The 18,622-nt window shown below is 45.1% G+C and overlaps 1 protein-coding gene across 3 annotated transcripts in view; it reads left to right on the forward strand.

Annotated features, from left to right (window-relative positions):
- Positions 1-10,213: 10,213 nt before the first annotated feature.
- Positions 10,214-18,622, forward strand: part of SLC7A1 (solute carrier family 7 member 1) — a 44,916-nt gene continuing 36,507 nt past the window's right edge. Inside the window, exon 1 of one of the 3 annotated variants that reach the window (XM_027727140.2) lies at positions 10,214-10,316. The gene's annotated coding sequence lies outside the window, so the exon portion shown is untranslated. Of the gene's footprint in view, positions 10,376-18,622 lie in introns of all 3 variants that reach the window. The other 2 variants (XM_027727139.2, XM_027727142.2) reach the window with 2 other exon arrangements.

The following is an 18,622-nucleotide window of genomic DNA, read 5'->3' on the forward strand; positions in this document are numbered from 1 at the left end:
GGGAACCCGGGCTGGCCCTTGGGAGGGAGGCGGGACGGAGGTTGCTCCTGCCTCACCATTTCCCGGGGGTTCAAGGTGTGAACACGCCCTTGGTCGCGACACGGTGCGGTCTAATAATTTCTATTGTATTTAGCGATGGTGGTCGCAGGCACAACCTCCTCGCTTGCCTGGGTTTTTTTCACAGGTCTCGGTCACGTACTCAGAAACCATCACCTGAGTACGAGGGAGAGTAAGAATTTGGCTATCGCGGGCTGCCTGGGTTATCAAGAGAGGCTGGAAATGATGCAGAGCCACTAGTTCCTGCTGTACAGAGGATGCATGTGGAGCCCTACCATCACAGTTTGGTCCTATTAAAGAGGAGACTCTCTCTAATTCAGGCAGGAACACAGAAATAACAAAACCTGTTTACTACTGCAAGTACTGAGCTGAGGAAAAAAGAGAAGCAGCAGCAAAGACATTCTCACTGGAGATATTCAAGAACCATAAGGGCACAATCCTGTGCAATGTGCTCTAGGATGACCCTTGATGAGCAGGGAGGCTTGACCAGATGCCCCACTGTGGTTCCTTGCAACCTTACCCATTCTGTGATTCTGTGAAGAGGGTGCAGGGGATGTCTTTGAGCAAGATAGGAGGACCACAGAAACAAGATCTGAATATGGAAGAAGATGGCACATAAAAACATCACGATGTGCTGGGTGACAAACTGGCTGAAAGGCAGAGCTCAGAGCTTTGCAATGAATGGGGCTACATCTATTTGGCAACCGGTCCCCAGTGGTGCTCCTCATGGCTCAATTCTAGGGCCAGTCCTGTTCAATAAACTTAGCAATGATCTGGATGCAGGAATTCAGTGCACCATTAGTGAGTTTGCTGTGATACCAAACTGGGAGGTACTTTTGGCTCTCTCGAGGGACAGACCTTGCAGAGGGATCTACATAGATTGGAACATTGGGCTATGATTAATGGGATAAAATTCACAAGTCCAAATACTGGATTCTGCATCCTGTACGGAGTAATGACAAGCACAAGTATAAACTGGGAGAGGAGGGGCTGGAGAGCAGCCTGCCAGAGAGAGATCAGGGTGTGCCGGTGGGCAGCAGCTCAATGTAAGTCAGCCAGCAGTGAGCTCTGGCAGCCAGGAGGGAAAATCCTATCCCAGGGTGCATCAAACAGCATCACCAGCCGAACAAAAGAGGTAATTGTCCTTCTGTATTCAGCATTGGTGTGGCCTCACCTCAAGTATTGTGTGCAGTTCTGGGCCCCAAAATTTAAGAAGGTCGTGAAGGTACTTGAATGTGTCCAGAGGAGGGCAGCAAAGCTGGAGAAAGGGCTAGAAGGAAAAGTCCTGTGAGGAGCAGCAAAGGACTCTGGTTTTGTCTAGTTTAGCGAAAAGGAGGCTGAGGAGTGACCTCATTGCTCTCCATAGCTTCCTGAAGAGGGGATGTGGAGAAGGAAGTGATGAGCTCTTCTCCCTGGGGTCCAGTGACAGGATGCACGGGAATGGTTCAATACTGCACCAGGGGAGGTTCAGACTGGGCAGTAGGGAGCATTTCTCTACTGAGAGGGTGATCAAATACTGGAAGGGACTTCCTAGAGAGGTGATTGATGCCCCAAGCCTATCAGTGTTTAAGAGGCATTTGGACAATGCCCTTACTAACATGCTTTAACTTTGGGTCAGCCATTCGACATTCCCTGTACTCCCCTGGGAATGCTCTCCCAATTTTCACCTCTTTTCAGTTCAGGGGGTTTCCCAAGTCCAACACAGTTTTTACTTGTAGCTCTGTTGGGTCCTTCCGCCAAGCACTTGTCCGGTGTCCCTGCAAATATTTTGCATCTTGAGCACTGTTTGCATTTGATAGCTCCTGGTTTTCATTTAGAGAAGAGAAGAGAAGAGAAGAGAAGAGAAGAGAAGAGAAGAGAAGAGAAGAGAAGAGAAGAGAAGAGAAGAGAAGAGAAGAGAAGAGAAGAGAAGAGAAGAGAAGAGAAGAGAAGAGAGAGAAGAGAAGAGAAGAGAAGAGAAGAGAAGAGAAGAGAAGAGAAGAGAAGAGAAGAGAAGAGAAGAGAAGAGAAGAGAAGAGGAAGAGAAGAGAAGAGAAGAGAAGAGAAGAGAAGAGAAGAGAAGAGAAGAGAAGAGAAGAGAAGAGAAGAGAAGAGAAGAGAAGAGAAGAGAAGAGAAGAGATGTAGTTGGGATGTAGTTTTTGTAGTGAACATATTATAAAAGAACTAGTTACAGCAAAAAATCTCAGATCAGAGTGTTGACAGCATTTCAGTGGAATGGGGAAAAGGTTAAAAAATATCTTTCTGGAGTTTCTTTGTTTGTTTTTCCATAGGGAAAACATCAAGAAATTTAAGAAAAGTAGTGACTGGAGTTAACCAGTTTGACAAGCTCCGAGGTTGCATATGACAGAGTATGAGAGTTTGCATCAGAGGCAGAAAATCTTTCTGGAATTTGCATGCTCAACAAGGGGAAAATGAATGAGGAAGTTCTCCAGAATTACCTGGATGACTGTCCAAGGAAGGATGCTAGATGTAAACAGTCTATGGGAACGGATAAAGAGGTCAGTCAGTCTATGCAGCTATGTTTTGAAGGTCAAAAACTGTAGGAATTCAGCTCAAAAGTCAAGCTGAGTTAGACCTTGCAAAGATCTGTGAAGATAAATGTGTAAAGGTTTGTTAACAGTATAAATAGAAACAAAATTCAAAAAGGAGGAAGTAGGGTTGCTGTGCACAGCAGGCTGAGATCAAACACAGTATTTGGACCAGATCAAGGGCCAGACCTAGGAGGGTACACAGGGCTGTAGTGCCAGGAAGTTAATTTGGCTCTGAGAACAGAGCCAAATGCTGAGGAAGATGTCTTATTCTTTTTTATAGTCAGTGAGAGAAAGTTACATTTTGGGGACTAAAATCTGCCACAAACTGGTGTGGTGTCTGAGCTGCTCACGACGAAATGCCAAAGCCACCTTTCCAAAACTTTGTCTTGTCTCGTTTTAGGTCTATTACAAAGCTTCAGCCTCCCTGGCTACACCTGTCTTAGTAAATAAAACATGATGAGGGTCTAGGATGGTGTACCAGTGCTCAATTGCCCATAGTGTTTAACAGTTCCTGCTACAGCTTTGGTCTGTGCAAGACAGCCCTCTCCCAGACAATGTCTGTGCACAGTTCATGGGACAGCATGGCATTGCTCTGCTCAGTGAGCAGTTTGGAGGTGGTCATGTTGCTATGGAATTGTTTTGGAGAAGAAGAGGGTTTTGCTGAATGGATGCAAGCTGTGCAGCTTGCCATCAAAGACAGATAACAGGACACAGCCCGTTCTATTTAGTAATATGAGTCTAGCCTCTGACACTGGGATGATATAAATGACTCAGATGTTATCAGGACATCTTGGATGACCTCAGTCATGTACTGTTAGGGGTCATTAACCACTGGATAACTGGGTTTTGATTTAAATTGGCAGAGAACTGCAGCATAGCATATTTGAGGTTTCTTGTATATAACCTAATCTTAGATCCTTTTAACGTCTGAGTTGCTCAGAGAGTCCTCTAGACAACAGGATGCATGACACTTTATATCCACCCATTTAAGCAGAGCCCATAGGCTCAGAGGAGTGTAAGATTCTGTGTGAAAAAGGAGAGCAAGAGGGAGATAACATGGCACTTGCTCTGTGACAGGGGCAGTGAGATTGCTAGAGGGATTCTTAGGGCTCAGTTGCTGCTGTGGAAAGCCCTTCCAGCACTACCTGAACTCAGTGATAACATTTTATGATAGTTCTCTGAGTGCTTCTGATGTAACTGCACCTTGAGTACTAATAGGAAGGTGTGGGCTATTTGATCAGTTGGCATCTGAGCTAATGAGCCTCCATAAGTCTGGAAGAGGATTAGGAACATTGGTCTGAGTGCAGAGGCCTTTACTCAGCTGCATGTTAGGCTGCCAAGTCCTTCTTTATATTTTGTCCTGAATGGATATAGTTTCCAGCAGTGAAATTGAGAAAAGCAAATCAGTCATGGGACTCTGATTTTAGCAGTACACAAGATGTTAAGAGACATTTTGAAGTAAACCTATACAAGGTTCTGGATTTAAATGAAAAATGGAACACAAAGGCAAGTGAGTTCTCAAAAGGAGGCCATCGATCTATTAAAGCAAGTAACTTGCTATTTTACTGTCTGAAATCTGAAGTCACTCCATTCTTGGCAGTCACATGGCTCCTTGTTTTCAGCATTGAAGGAATAAAATTGGGTCAGGAGGACTTTAAAATCCACTGTCTGATTCAAAGGCGACCTCTTGGCCTAGCTCTTGTTGCATCAGTTTTGTTTGATGCATCTCCTTTGATTCCTCGGTCCCTGAACTACTGCTGAATTCTATAGTGCACAAGCAAAGAAAAAAAAAATGGAATAAATCATGAATAATGAAACATGACAGTATCACTCTGGCCACAGCGGGAAAGAACGTCCTCCCACTGAAATGGAAATACCTGTTTGCAATTATCTTTTAATAGTTTTATTTGCCAGCTGTTATTATTATAAGGCTGAATAACTTGGAAGGGAGCAAGTCACTCATGCAACCAAGAATGAAAAGGAAAAGAGACAGTGGTCAAGAGAGGTGATTCTCCCCCTGTACTCTGCTTTCATGAGATCCAACCCAGAGTGCTGTGTCCAACTCTGGGGTCCCCAAAAAAGAAGCACATGGAGTCATTCGAGCATGTCCAAAGGAGGGCCATGAAGATGATCAGAGGTCTGGAGCACTTCTATGAAGAAAGGCTGAGAGAGTTAGGATTGTTGAGACAGGAGAAGAGAAGGCTCTGAGGAGACCTTATAGCACTTTCCAGTATCTAATAGAGACTTAGAGAAAAGCTGGGGAGGGACTTTGGATAAGGGCTAGCAGTGACAGGAGAAGGGGGAATAGCTTTAAACTGAAAGAGTGTAGGTTTAGATTGCCCACGAGGAAGAAATTATTTACTGTGAGGGTGGTGAGGCACTGGAATAGGTTGCCCAGAAAAGCTGTGGATTCCCCATCCCTGGCAGTGTTCAAGGCCAGGTTAGATGAGGCTTTGAGCAAACTGGTCTAGTGCAAGATGTTCCTGTCCGTGGGAGGGAGGTTGAAACTAGATGATCTTTAAGGTCCTTTCCAACTGTAAGAGACTGAAATGGTTTATGGCTTAAACATTATTAAGACCACCAAAGCCCACTCCCCACCAGAATATGCCTCGTGGATTTCAGGTAATTGGACTGTGAGTTAACCCTCCTGATGGGAATTTGAAGTAAGATAAAGGTGGAAGTATTGACTAATCATCTCAGGTTTAAGGAGAAATAGAGAATGCTAGGAGGAGGCCATAGTCCACAGACTCCTTTGCATACTCTCCCCCTCCCGTGAGAGACTGGGCTGTTAGTGCTAATGGCTCAAGCAGTCAGCAGAGTGCTTTACTAACAATGTGCAGAGGGGCCACCCGGGTGCTGAGGGCATGCATACCCGACACCTCAGGCTACAAGCTGGCTAAGAAGATAAGGAAAGAGGCAAACCCTACCAGGCAAGGTAGTGTTTCTTTTTCCATATACAAATGACTCAGCTGTGATAACTCCCCTTGGGGGAAGACAGAGACATTCACGCATGGCCTAAAGGCATTCATCTCTGCTGATGAGCCGTAATGGACTCAACTTCACCGATATAATAGGCAGCTGTAATGACTTAGACCATCACAGAGCCCCGAAGTATCCCATGATTCACAATATTACATCATCCAGTGTAAAACTCCACCTCCCAGGGGAGGTACTAGGCATTCCCACCTGAACCGGAGCATATATAACTGATGAAATCTTTGAGGTTTGTGGACTTCCCCTGGCTTACCCTCACCTGTGGCGCATTGTGACACCAACATAAACCATTCTATGGTTCTATGATTAGTGAACATCCTGTTAGTTGCAAATGTAAGGGTGACTAAAAGGTGTAGGTTGAGCATAACTCTTCTTAATACAAGATACATCCCCGGATGGGACTGGGAGGTCCAGGAGTGGAATTCCACCATCCAATGCATGGACTCTCTGGTGCAAAGTAGCTTCTTCTGCAACCACCATTGTGGAGCCTTCAGGAGAGAGGATTCTGCTCTAGGTGGCAAATATCTCATACTGAGTGGCACCTAGTAGGACTGCTGCCAGTGTATCAAGAAGGGCATTCATGAGAGAGCATCTGCCAGCTCCCAGTAAGATTCAAATGCTGTAGGAACTGGGAGGTCGGACTAGATGACCTCTGATGGTCCCTTCCAACCTTACTCATTCAGCAATTCTGTGACCACCTCACCCAGAACAAAAATACCACCAGCATTTTGGCTCTTTGAAAGGCAATGTCTCTTTGTTCTAAGGCTTTCTTCTGATACACTTAGCTCTAATTTGCATGGGAAATGCTCAGGGGCTGAATTTCTTCCAGACTCTCCCTTCTTGCTGTGATGTTGTACCTCCAGGGCATACACTGTACACAGCTTTCAAGGCTGCTGTGCCTTCTGCTGGATCGCTTCCTTGATCCCTTGACTGGTTCTTGTTCCTTGCTCTGACACCATGCAGGCTGGTTTGTGTGTTATCCTTGTAGTTGTGGGGGTTTCTCACCCACATGATGCCGAAAGAGCCCACACTGAGGTGGTGCCTGGCCTTTGTGAAGCCAAAGCTTTTGAAAAGCCCATCTACCTCTGCAGTCTTTCCATTTTCCCACGTACACATTTCTGTTACATCTTCGCATTTGGCTAGATACATTTTGCAGGACTGCAAAGTCACTGCTAAGTCACAGCAGCTCTTCCCACCCCACTGCCTTCTCAATCATGCTTTTGTGGTAGACAAGGCAGTATTCATCTTACACTTAATTTCACACATGCAGGCCACATCTGTGCTTTGTAGTGAAACAGCACTTAGGGCATGTCCCTAAGCACTGTTCCACAAGCAGCTGTATTGACTGCTTTTATATTAGACTTCTAAGCTTGCCCAAGACAGAAAATGCATATGCAACAGAATGGTTAATGTCCACACTATTAAATCCTCCTACCCTCCAAAAAAAAAAAAAAAAAAAAAGTGGTTCCATGTGTGGCAGGGAATGGCCACAGGTTTGTGCTAACAGATCTTGTGTCTAAGGATTATTTGGGACACTGTTACTTGGCATGGATGAAAACTGTGCTATCAGCCTTTTAAAAACTTTAACATAAGGGTGATTAAGTTCCATGAGTGTTCCTTAGCTTTGTTTAAATTACAAGTATAGATGGAGTCAGCATCACACTGTGTCGTTCCTGGCAGTTTTTGTATGTAACAACTAGCACTCTCTTGAACAACACATAGGCAGGTTTTGGATGATGGTATGCCCCAGGACCATTTCTAGTAGGTGGCTGGGACATGGCCAGGTCTTTCTAAATTAAGATTCATCCAGGGCACTTTAGGTATCTTCCTCAGAATAAGTCCTCCCAGACTAGAAATGAAGATCTCGTTAAATATATATTTGATAAAGACATATAAAAGCCTGCAAAACACAGAGATGGAAGTAGGGATCAATTTTTTACTATCTTCTCCAGTGCAAGAAAAAGAAAGCTAGCAAATAGCAGGTTCAAAAGAAACAAAATGAGGCCCAGGATAGAAGAGAACATAGAATAATACCATAGAATAATCAGTTCCACAGATTAAAATGAGCTAGGACAGGCTGACCAGCTGCTTAATTAAAAAGCAAGGCAGGATTAAGGTGCAACAAATGATTTTTGAATACAGAGTTCAAATTCTAGAAAAAAGAAATTTCAGAACAATTGGTTGGTTGTTTTTTTTTTTTTTCTTATTAATTGGTACCTGGTGTTCTTTGGTACCTCAGCTTGGCATAAAAGAGGTTTTCTTTTTCCTGAAAAACTTTAGGAGCCATAATCTCAGACCACCACTCCCCTTATTTATGCACCCACATCTATTAATAAACACAGGAGATGAGGCAGGGCTATATGGCAGTGACAGGCAGAAGCAGACTGTAAACATGACAGGTATAGCTGTTGGTCTCACATGCAGCAGCTTATGAAGAAACACAGCAACGAAACACAGTTAGAAGGTTTTTTGTTAATGCTTACCCCCAAAATGTCCTCCAGCCTTTCCAGTGGGTAATCCTTAATGAGCATGGTGCATTGTTTAATTGACATTAAACAATTTATTTCTGTCTATTTTTTATGCCTTTGACTGCTTATTCACTGAAGGATTGTTCTACTGCTCTACCTTTCTTCCGGAAAGGAAAAACAATTCCTTACGCTTTCCTTAATGAATATGTTTCTCATCAGCTTTTTTTTTTTCAGGATTCCCTCAAGTAGGTGTATTTCTTTATGGTTAAATGTCAAAATAAGCACAGTACTCCAGCTGAGGTTTCAGCACTATTGATTGCAGCTTCATAATTGCTTTCTACAACCCACATATGTTTTCATTAAGGTGCTCTACTAGAAAGATACTGTTCTTTTGGGGGGCTTTTTTTTTCATTAGTATCATTAGTCCCATGCAGCAGTCTCATGTGACTTTTGGGATCCACTGTAATTTCCCAACATTTTTCTAATCATAGAGTCATTTAGGTTATAAAAGACCTTTAAGATCATCAAGTCCAACTCTTAGCCCAGCACCACCAAGTCCACCACTAAACTCAATGCCACATCTACACATCTTTTCAGTACTTCCAGGGATGGTGAGTCCACCATTTCCTTGAACAGCCTGTTCAATGCTTGGAAACTTTTTTGGTGAAGAAATTTTTCTTAATATGTGATCTAAACCTCACCAGTAAAATTGAATTGGTTCCTCAGCCAACTGTTCTCCACTGTTTATTTGGTTTTCTTTCCTAAACTATCACTCCTCTTTCTAAAATTCCACTTTATTTTGGACAGTTTCTTCAGGATCCATGTTCAGATGCTGTCTCATCCTGCAGCACACTGGAAACTTTTTCCATAGTGGTCTCACCATGGACCTTATGAATGGTAATGGAAGTGGGATCTAGCCAAACCTGGCACAGACCCCACGCTGTTCTCCTTTTGACATCCAGAGCTCTTTTGGGCTGTTTGCCCCAGTTTTGGGTACAACCATGGCAATTTCATCAACAGTGTATTTCCTTGGTTGAGGGCATCGTGCTTCGTGGGTGGCAATGTCAAAAGGCTAATCCAAGTCCACTGGCGTTCACCACTATTGAATCCTGGGCTTCATGAAAAGCAGTATGACCAGCAGGTCGAAGAGGGTGATTCTCCCCCTCTACTCTGCTCTTGTGAGACCCCACCTGGAGTACTGCAACCAGTTCTGGTGTCCCCAACACGAGAAGGACATGGAACTGTTGGAGTGAGTCCAGAGCAGGACCACAGTTAATAAGAGGACTGGAGCAGCTCCCCTATGAAGACAGATTGAGAAAGTTGTGGCTGTTCAGCCTGGAGAAGGTTGTGTGGAGACTTCATAGCAACCTTCCATTATCGAAAGGGGGGCTATAGGGAAGCTGGAGAGGGACTCTGTCAGGAACTGTAGGGACAGGACAAGGAGCAATGGGTACAAATTGAAAAAGGAGAAATTTATGTTGGAAATTAGGAAGAAATTTATTACTGTGAGGGTGGTGAGACACTGGAACAGGTTGCCGACGGAGGCTGTGGATGCCCCAGCCCTGAAAGTGTTCAAGGCAAGGTTGAGTAAGGCCTGGAGCAACCTGGTGTAGTGGGAACTGTCTTTGCCCATGGCAGGGCAGGTTGGGACTAAATGATTTTTAAGGTCCATTCCAACCCCTTAACATTCTGTGAGTATCTACTGCATCCATTTCACCATGGCATCACTTGCTCAGCCATGTTCAGCAGAATCCATCAGCTGTCAGTGCATGGTGTGCGGTACAGCTGCAGAGATGATTCACTCCATCCCAGCCCCTCAATTCTCATTCCCTAGGAGTCTGAGGGACAAAAAAAGCCCAAGTAGGTTCTCAGTCCATGCCGAACTAAGGCATGAGCTGCTCGCGTGTGAAGGACATGCCCCTTGCCCCAGGGAGGTGACCTCCTCCCTGTCCCTTGGCCACGCGTGGCCACGACCAACCGCGCGGTTCTCCAGTCATGCGCTCCCAGCTCTCCTGTGGGCGATGCGCTGTCCCCGGGGGCTGCCGATCCTCCCAGGCCTGGCCTCCCCCTCCCTCCCCCCCCACTCGATGCTGCCCCCGGCCCGGCCGGAAGAGCCGTGGCGTGACAGCCGCATCCATTGGTGCGGGGAGCGGGGCGGGCCCTCTCTGAAGATCTAAAGCGGTGGCGGGGAGCGGGGGACGCCGTTCAGTCGCCTCGCCTGTCGCCCGAGCCCGCCGGCGCCGGGCTGCCCCTCGCTCGGCACGGGTGAGTGCAGGGCCAGGCCGGAGCCGGGGCCGGCCGGGCTGCGGCGGCGGCCCCACGCGGTGCGTCCATTTTGCATGATGCAACCGGGGTGGCGCGGAGCGGGTGGGCTGCCTCCCCGCCCGCCAGCGCTGCCGTCCCTCCGCGCTCTCCCGCGGCAGGTCCCTCCCTGAGCGCCCCCCTCCCCTCCTCTGTCCCCCACCCTGGGCTGGCGGAGCGCTGTCGCAGCCCCTCTGCTGAGGGCGGGATCCCCCAGAATGCCGGCGGGAAGGGCCTTTGCATGGTGAGGGGATGGGACCTGCCACCATCGGCAGTTCTCCCGCGAAGGTTGGCGTCACCAGGGATGCAGCGGGCTAGGGCAGAGTTGGAAAGCTCAGATCTGTGCTTGCGTGTTCCCCAGCTAATCTCTTTTCTTGTTTATCTTCCCTCTGCGATGCGAGGAGCGCCATAGGGAACATGCAGTGATGGAGATGAAGGCCCAGGTATCGAGGAGAAACCCTGGGCCATGTCCCTGATGGCCTCTCCATGCCCAGGGTAGCTCCCGAGGGACTGCCGTCTTGTGTTTTGCTTCCTTTTTCAAATTTAAAAAGAGACTGAGAATTTACCAAAAATGCCGGTATCCTCCGTAGCTCTGGAGCCAGCCCCGTATCCTGTGAGTTGCCAAAGTCTGCTGCTCCTGAGCCTGCTCCTGTGACCGGGACAGGGGCTTGTCTCCGTTTGGTTTGTCAGCATTTTGCAGGCAGCTGCCCTGACTGATAGATGGGTCTCTTCTTTTTTGTGTACGTATGTGTAAATGTTTGTGGCAGATGGGGTATAGCCAGAGCAGGGGGAACCAACTAAAAAACCCTTAAGAGGAAATTCATATAACACTAAAGCTGGACCAAAAGTTTGGGACTACATACAAAATTGCTACTCAGTTGTGTTGTCAGCTGCTAGAAGCCTTGGATTTAGAGCAGAGTGGTGTTTTTGTAGGTGTTGTACAAACTCATGACAGAAAGGTTTGCAGCTCTGTAGAGTGTCCAAGCTGCAGATCTGGGTAGAAGAGCTGAGGTGATCATGGTGCTGCAGCTTTACGAGTTAGCTGGCTCGTAGCTAAGTGGTTTTGTCACTTGTGTGTGGTCATTTGCAAGTGTTACCTTTGTGCTTGAGCAACAACTTCATGGTGATGTCCAGATGAGGTGAACCAGTGGACACCCTACCTTGTCTCCTTCTGCCCACCTCTGTGGACTCTGCAAAGCCAGCGGGGCAAGTGGTGAAGATGTGCTCACACGTGTAGGTGTCGTGTGGCACCCTCTGCAGTGGGACAGCTCTTCAGTCTTGAAGCTGTTCACTCGCTCATGCGTGACTGTCTCTGCTGTCTCCAACTTAGAAACAAATACCATGAAGACTTGGGAAAAAAAACAGGCGGAAATTTACCTTTCTGGTCAGATACTCTGTGGACTTCTGTTGCCTTCAGCAGTCAACTGACTTGTTTTTTAGACAAGTTTTCCATATAGTACAAAAGAGGAGGGGCTGTGTAATTACGCAGGCTCCGTAGCTACAAGTGCTGACCCTGGCACAAAGAAAGAGCAAACTCATTGCTTGAAAGTTATTTTGCATTCGGCTATTTTTAGTATCTTGCATTTTGAGTGATCTGACAGGGACAGGCCACATGCACGCTTTAGATCGTCTCATTGGCTTTGAAATAAAGCCTTTTCCTGAGCAGAGGAACTACTGGATGTTTAGTCCCTGATTTATGACACGTTGCAGGTATTTGTAAAGTCTTGAGCCTTGCCGCTTGTAGGGTTGTGCTTATCAGTGGCACTCCTTGTTTTGAGGTGGCTGTGACAGAAACCTGAGGCCTACTAGGCTTCTAATTCAAGTGGTTAGTTGTGAGCGTGGGTGAGACGTGATTGCATAAATACAATATGCTCTTGACTCCACGTGGAGTGAGCAGGATTTACTGTACGGAAGCAATTAGCTTAGACAAGAGGAAACTCGTAACTTAAACCAGTTACTGGAGTAACCAGTTCCGAGTAGTATTTTTATTGAAACATGGATCACTCCCTTTTTTTTTTCTTCCTCCTTTTTCCTGTGTAATCTATTGCCAGATTGCAGGCAGTGTTCATCCTTATATGGAGGTGTGCCTGAACTCTGTGTCTCTGCTTTAGGTTGTGCGACATGGCTAAAGGTTGGGTTCAGTGATCTTGCAGTTCTTTTCCGGCCTTAACAATTTTATGATTCTGAGACAACATGAGTGCGTGCCAATCTAACTGGCATTGAGCGCAGCTGATGGCCTAGTGTGTGCAGGAGGGAGAAAGTAAAGGAGTGGTGATGGTTATTTAGTCTAAGATGGAAAAGAAGAAAAGGAGAAATATGGCTTGGTGAAGGAGGGCAGAGATCTTGTTGGAATTACTGTTTCTACTACCTTTTGTTCACTCTTGATCTGCCAAGTTCCTCAACCTTGGTCCATCATGACAGGTTAATGACACTTTAGTGGCCTTTCAGAAATGTCACTTCAAATTGTATCTCAGCTTTCAGAGAGCAACATGGTCTCTTTTCTTGACCCATATCTGTGATGCTAAAAGCATCAGCGTGGAGTAGAGCAGGAGGAAAAGAGGGTGAGTTACTTTGTCTGCAGATGTGCCAGGTGGATGCTGGCTTGTTCCTGGTGACTTACGGACTGTGCCATTGTGGTGCCAAATGGCAGCTAGGAGTGTGACAGGGCCCCTTTGCCTGTCCTGAAGGATGAGCTAAGAAGTCCTGCTGATGTAACCATATATGTGGAGAAATAAGTGGCATTGACCAACAGAACGGTGAGGCTGCGTGGTGTGGAGAGCTAGTTGAGTGCTTCTGGGCAGAGCTGGTTGGGCTCAGCTGCAGTCAGTGCTGACCCACAGTTAGTAACCCAGAGGGATCTGATCTTCTCTTCTGTGTGTATCAGTGTGTTTGGCAGTAGCCTAGATTTTTTCTTCGTTATCCCTTCATTATCCTTGCAAATCTCTCATGTGTTAAATGGTGTTGAAGGTAGCATTTGTCTGAGCAGATGTAGTCCTCCATGTCCAGGTATTCAGCTCCAGCTCCTTTTATGGTTAGCCAGGATGTTCCTGGCACGTGATTCATCTCAGCCCAGCAGAGTAAAGCAAATGAGTTGAGACCTGACATGTGCTTTCTGATGACTCTAAAAGGAAACATAAATGTGTAAGTGTTTATCTCAAACTTGTGAGGTTTTCGGAAGCCTCAGTGACTGGCAGTTTGCAGTAAGAGTGGGTTTGTTTTGGTATTTGAGCACTCTAAGGAGTTAGTGCAGTTGTTGCAATGTCACTGACTACTAAAACCAACCAGAAAAAAAAAAAAGGAAAGAAAAAGGCATAGCTGAATCTGATAGTCAAACAAAACATGAGGGCTATCACTTGCCATATGATGCTCCCACTGGTTGCAGGATTCTTGACAACTGTCTGTGGGTACTGGGCAGTTTGTGGGTGTCAGGGATCAGGAGCTGGGGCTCCCATCTTCTGTTGTGGTTTGTAGAAATCTAGGGATGCTGCTTGCCCTGGCAGCACTAGCTGTAGCTGCCTTCCCTTGATGCTCAGTCAGGACCTGCTGCCATTGCCAGGGTCCCTGACACTGCTGGAGATCAGCAAGGTGGTAGAGTCATAAATCCTGTGAATGGTATCTGGTACAGAAGTGCCTTATTTCAGATTTTCCAAAACAGAATACTGTGAAGTGTTTGGTTCCAGGTATATTTTTGCATTTCTGTTTGGTTTTGTTTGTTTGTTTGTTCTCAAGTAAAAAACTGTTCAGAAAACTTTATTTCACAGAGGCATGGTTTTGGTGTGTTCAGGAGCTGCAGTAACTACTGTAGAAAAAAAATTGCTGCTAGCTTCTTTGCTGAGCAGGATCCTTCATTAAATTTTCCTCTTAATCTTATCTGTTCCTCAGTGCCTTCCATGCCATGTCTTGACCCCTTTTCTGGGGAATCCATATGATTGCTATATTTACTGAAACACTAAATTTATTAGTCTACTTAATGATAGTATTCAGTTTTGTATTTTCTTATTCCTCTTTCTCCTGCCTCTTTCTGAGATGAGGAATAACTCTTGGGTTCTCTTTTGCAAGATTACCAGAGAAATATTCCAGCAGGCTTTTCTGAGCTGTAGAGATCTCACAATTCACTTTTGCCTCGTTATTTTCTGCATCCTTGTAATTTGTTTGTATCTTTCCTTGTAGGTCTTACTGGCTCATTTAATTTTAAAATTACAAGGATAAGGATTTCACTTGTTATGTTGGATTTGAGGACTAGCAATTAATTACTATCCTTAGTTACTGAGCAAGCTATGCTTTTATTGAAATTCAGTGCCTATTTCAGTCATCCACTTCTGAAAGTTTATTATAAGCCACTCTAGAGTTAAAAAAAATAAAAATTAACAATGAGCTTTTTGTTTTACTGAGTTTGTCCCTGGTTCTGATTCAGGTAATTTATGTATTCCTGGAACTCATTCTGTTCAAAGAGAAGTGTATACTACGATTAAGATGAACGTATGTGAGCCTGACTATAAATCATTACCAGATATTTTAGTATAAGTGAGAAGAACCACATTGTAGGGCACATGCACACCATCTCTGGCTGCAGTTGTGCCTACAGAGAAGTTTGCTTCTGGCAGCTGCTCACTGGCATCCCAGCTGCAGAGGCAATTGCTGCTTCAGTTTTCTGGCTGATACACGAGAGAGCTCCCCTCAAATTTGTGTCAGCTCAGGTGAGGCTTGGAAGCACAGGCTGCCTCACTGGTAGGTCTTTGCTAACTTGAGTTAGCAATTAGGTTATAGCTTTGAAGTTTCAGCTGGCAAAGTAAATAGTATGGTGTTTCTCTAGAAAATATTTTTAACTCGGGTTAGCAGTGTTTGAGTGAAGTGATTCAGGGTGCTGTACAGATAGCTCAGTGCACAGAGCAGTGAGGATGATGATATTTGAGAGGTAAAAGGCAGTGGTTGTACTAAGCATTTGGGGACACTTACCTCTGCAGCTGGTGCACTTGGAACTGTAAGAAGAGCAGTCTGCACTGGTAAAGGTGCTGCTCTGAATGTTGGCAGTGGACCACATTGGTTCAGTGGTTTGATTAAACCAAAGGTGAGGTTGCTTTGAGTTTATGGGGTGTGGTTTAGTGCTGCTTTCCATTGCTATAAAAGAAATACCATGCAAAATCACCTTTTAATTTTTTTAAAGCATACTGAGATCAGGGCTTGGGAGAACTTGCTTCCAAAGGGTCTGCTTCCTCAAATTGCTTACTGTGAAATCTGGAGTCAGTAGGCAAAACCAATTCTGAAAAATAGGAAGGGATAAAGTACAAGCTTTAAACCATAAGAAAATCAGTCCACTGTTAATACTAGTCACAGTTTCATTCAGTCCCAGCTGACGTGGGAGGTTTATTTGGATGTGTATGCAGCAAGAGTAATGGTACTGTACAAGAAATTACTGTGATTTGATAAATGAACTGTTTTGCTAAGCTGAGTAAGAGCTTGCTTTTGTCAGGTGAAAATTCTTGAACTAAACTGGTTGGAAAAAATGCGTTGAGTTTGTAGAATTATGTTGTTTTATTGAAGTGACTCTTTTATAATGCAGTTTCAACTAGCAAAGTAAAGAAGGTGTTGTATCTTTAGAAAATATTCCAGAGGGGATTAGTTGGCTCAGGTAACTACAATATAGTCTTTCATCCTTAGGTTGCTGATTAAACTCTCCTTGGGGTTGCGCTCTGCCTGACAGCTGTTTGATGACCTGTGTGAGATAATTCTCAAGCAAAGGATGCTGCTGCATGCTGCTTTATTTTTTTTCCCTCCAAAAAGTTCACAAAACAGGATGACCTGTAATACATGTGAAGATTTTTATTCTTTGTCTCAAGTTGCAGGGAGTGTCTGTGCATCAGGCTAGTTTGTGTGCTTATAACTTCCAAAAGCTGAGAGCAGGCCACTGAGAAAAATACAGCACTTGGCTGATACAGGTTTGCAGTGCAAAGGTGCTGTACTGTTGTATACCTGTCCATGCTGACTCCAGGTGCATGAGGCTGTGCAATCAGCTGGAAGAAAGGAGCAAAATGTTCTGGCACTCTCAGTAAGAAGAAAGCACAACACCCAGAAGTCATCAGCTGGATGATGGATTAGGGTGGAGGTGCTACATCTTGGAGGAGAAATACAATAGGTGTTTGTTGGAATTTTGGAAGTGAGAACTGCTGTGAGATTGGAGCAGAAATTTGGCCTCTAGCAGCTTTTCAGTTCAGGAAAGGTACCAACACAAGCAATAGAATGAAAAATATAACAGCTAAGTAACTGAAGAAGAAGAGAAGCAAAATATTTTTGCTTTGCTCTGAAGGTTCTAGGATCAGTGCTTGGACAGTCCTGAAATGCAAAGTTTTGTTCAGAAAGCACTGTTATTTTTGAGTAACACAAGTGTAAGGAAGAGTTGTTGCTCTCGTGAGAGAAATGCATGTCTGAATTGCTAAAGCTCGAAAGACAATTCAGAGAGTTCACATCTTTTTATTAACTGTCCACAGAAAGAGTAGTTGAAGTTTGTTGAGGTGTTTTTGCTTCAGCTGGCCCTAGGTATGGTCCTGCCTTTTCTCTCGAGCATCAGTCTGGTGGAGTTTTTGTAGATATCTGCTAGAGCCCTGCAGTAGCTAGGGAAAGCAGGTGACTCTGGAGGGCCATAGCTCCCATCTCTCATCCAAAGGGTTAAGTTTATACCTGGAGGTGCCTGTCTTTGCCAGCTGGTTACAGAGGGGGGTGAGGTGATACCCTAAATCCAAATGTCTGCTTTGGAGTGGGCTGAAGCTAGTCAGGAGGAATCCTACCCCTCATAACCTGGTTGGCATGTGAAGAAATACAAGGATGTCCCCCAAAGAAACTTGTATAAGTAATGAAGCCACTCTGATGTGCTTTGGCTGCTCCAAATAAACCATCACAGATGTTAGAGTACTTTTGAACCTGTTTTTTCCTTTGAAGGAAATACCTAGAGAGCAGAACAGCACGGGGCAGGGCACCATCAAAAGCACAACAGCAGCTCCTTGCTTTTCATGCTCCTGTTCAGACTCTTGGGGGGGAAATGCTATTTATCATTTGTGTCACTTATTTTATTTTAAAACCGCCTATTTTCCTTTGCAAGTCCCAGCACAGTGGAGCTAATCAGAATATTTACAGCCAGTAGTTTGTTTCCTTCTTGCCATCAGTTAAAATGCCTAGCAGCAGCAGAACTTATTATACTTCAAAGTTTCTTGTTCTAGGTAAGTGACATGGGGAGAGATGACACTGTACGTGTTCTGAGAGGTGTTGCATTATACATTTCGACATACTTCTCTGAGACTGTCACATTTAGGTCTCTCTGTGTACTCCCATAAATATAATTAGGAGTGATTTCCTTTGATGCCAGAATGATGGTGTGGAAAAATACAATAATGTTTTTAAAAAGTTTAGCAGACTGGATGATATTAGTAATTTTTCTCCCAATAAAAAGTGTGTACTTACTCCAAATACTGTAATTTGCTGATAGGGACACAATTATTTTTAAGGATAGCAATATAACTTCTCTTGACAGGACTATGTGCTGGATGGCTTCTCATATCTCTGTCACTGGGCTCTGGGTGCAGGTTTTGGGGCAGACCAGGCTTCTGCATAAAGGGCAGGGAGGTGCAAGTGGCGATTCCAGTACATTCAGAAACGTGAGTGAGATTTTAGCCTACAAATCGGGCAACTACTAGGCTGATGGGGTTAAATAAAAAGTAGATGGCAAATATGGTTATTTTGCTCATGAGAGTAATCTCATCTGTAAATTGACTTGTGCTTCCCAGGGAACAAGAACAAACTCTCTTCATGGAGAAATGTGGGTTGCGAGAGCTGGCTTTCTACCACACAGACAGCACAATAAAGTGTAAGGCTGACTACAAGGTAATGCCTCTCCTTGTGCAAAATGGGGCTGAGTCTGCACTGTATTTTGCAGCAGCCTCATGGCTAGGCTTAGGCCAAACCTGCCAACTTTTTGCATTTCTTACTTCCTAGTATCTTTGCATCATCCCTGCTCTCGCTGCTCCTTCAGCTCTCACATACATGAGCTTTCTGCCCAGATCTCTCTTTGGGCTGGCCAGTGTGGAGCCCTGTGTTGAGGGGGGTGCAGGATCCCTCTGCATGGCATTGGCACCAGCAAGACCTGAAATATGTGGCTTGTGGTCTGGCTCACAGTTTGTCTGGTCAGTGTCATCCTTGCGTTTTTGGGTGGGGGAACCCCAAACCCCCACAAACTTCAGCATGTCTTGATTTGATCCTGGACAGGAGTGGGAAGCCTTTAT

This window comes from Pipra filicauda, unplaced genomic scaffold (genome assembly GCF_003945595.2).
Source record: "Pipra filicauda isolate LSUMZ 115617 unplaced genomic scaffold, ASM394559v2 scaffold50_size3627746_pilon, whole genome shotgun sequence".
In the NCBI taxonomy this organism is placed as follows: Eukaryota; Metazoa; Chordata; class Aves; order Passeriformes; family Pipridae; genus Pipra; species Pipra filicauda.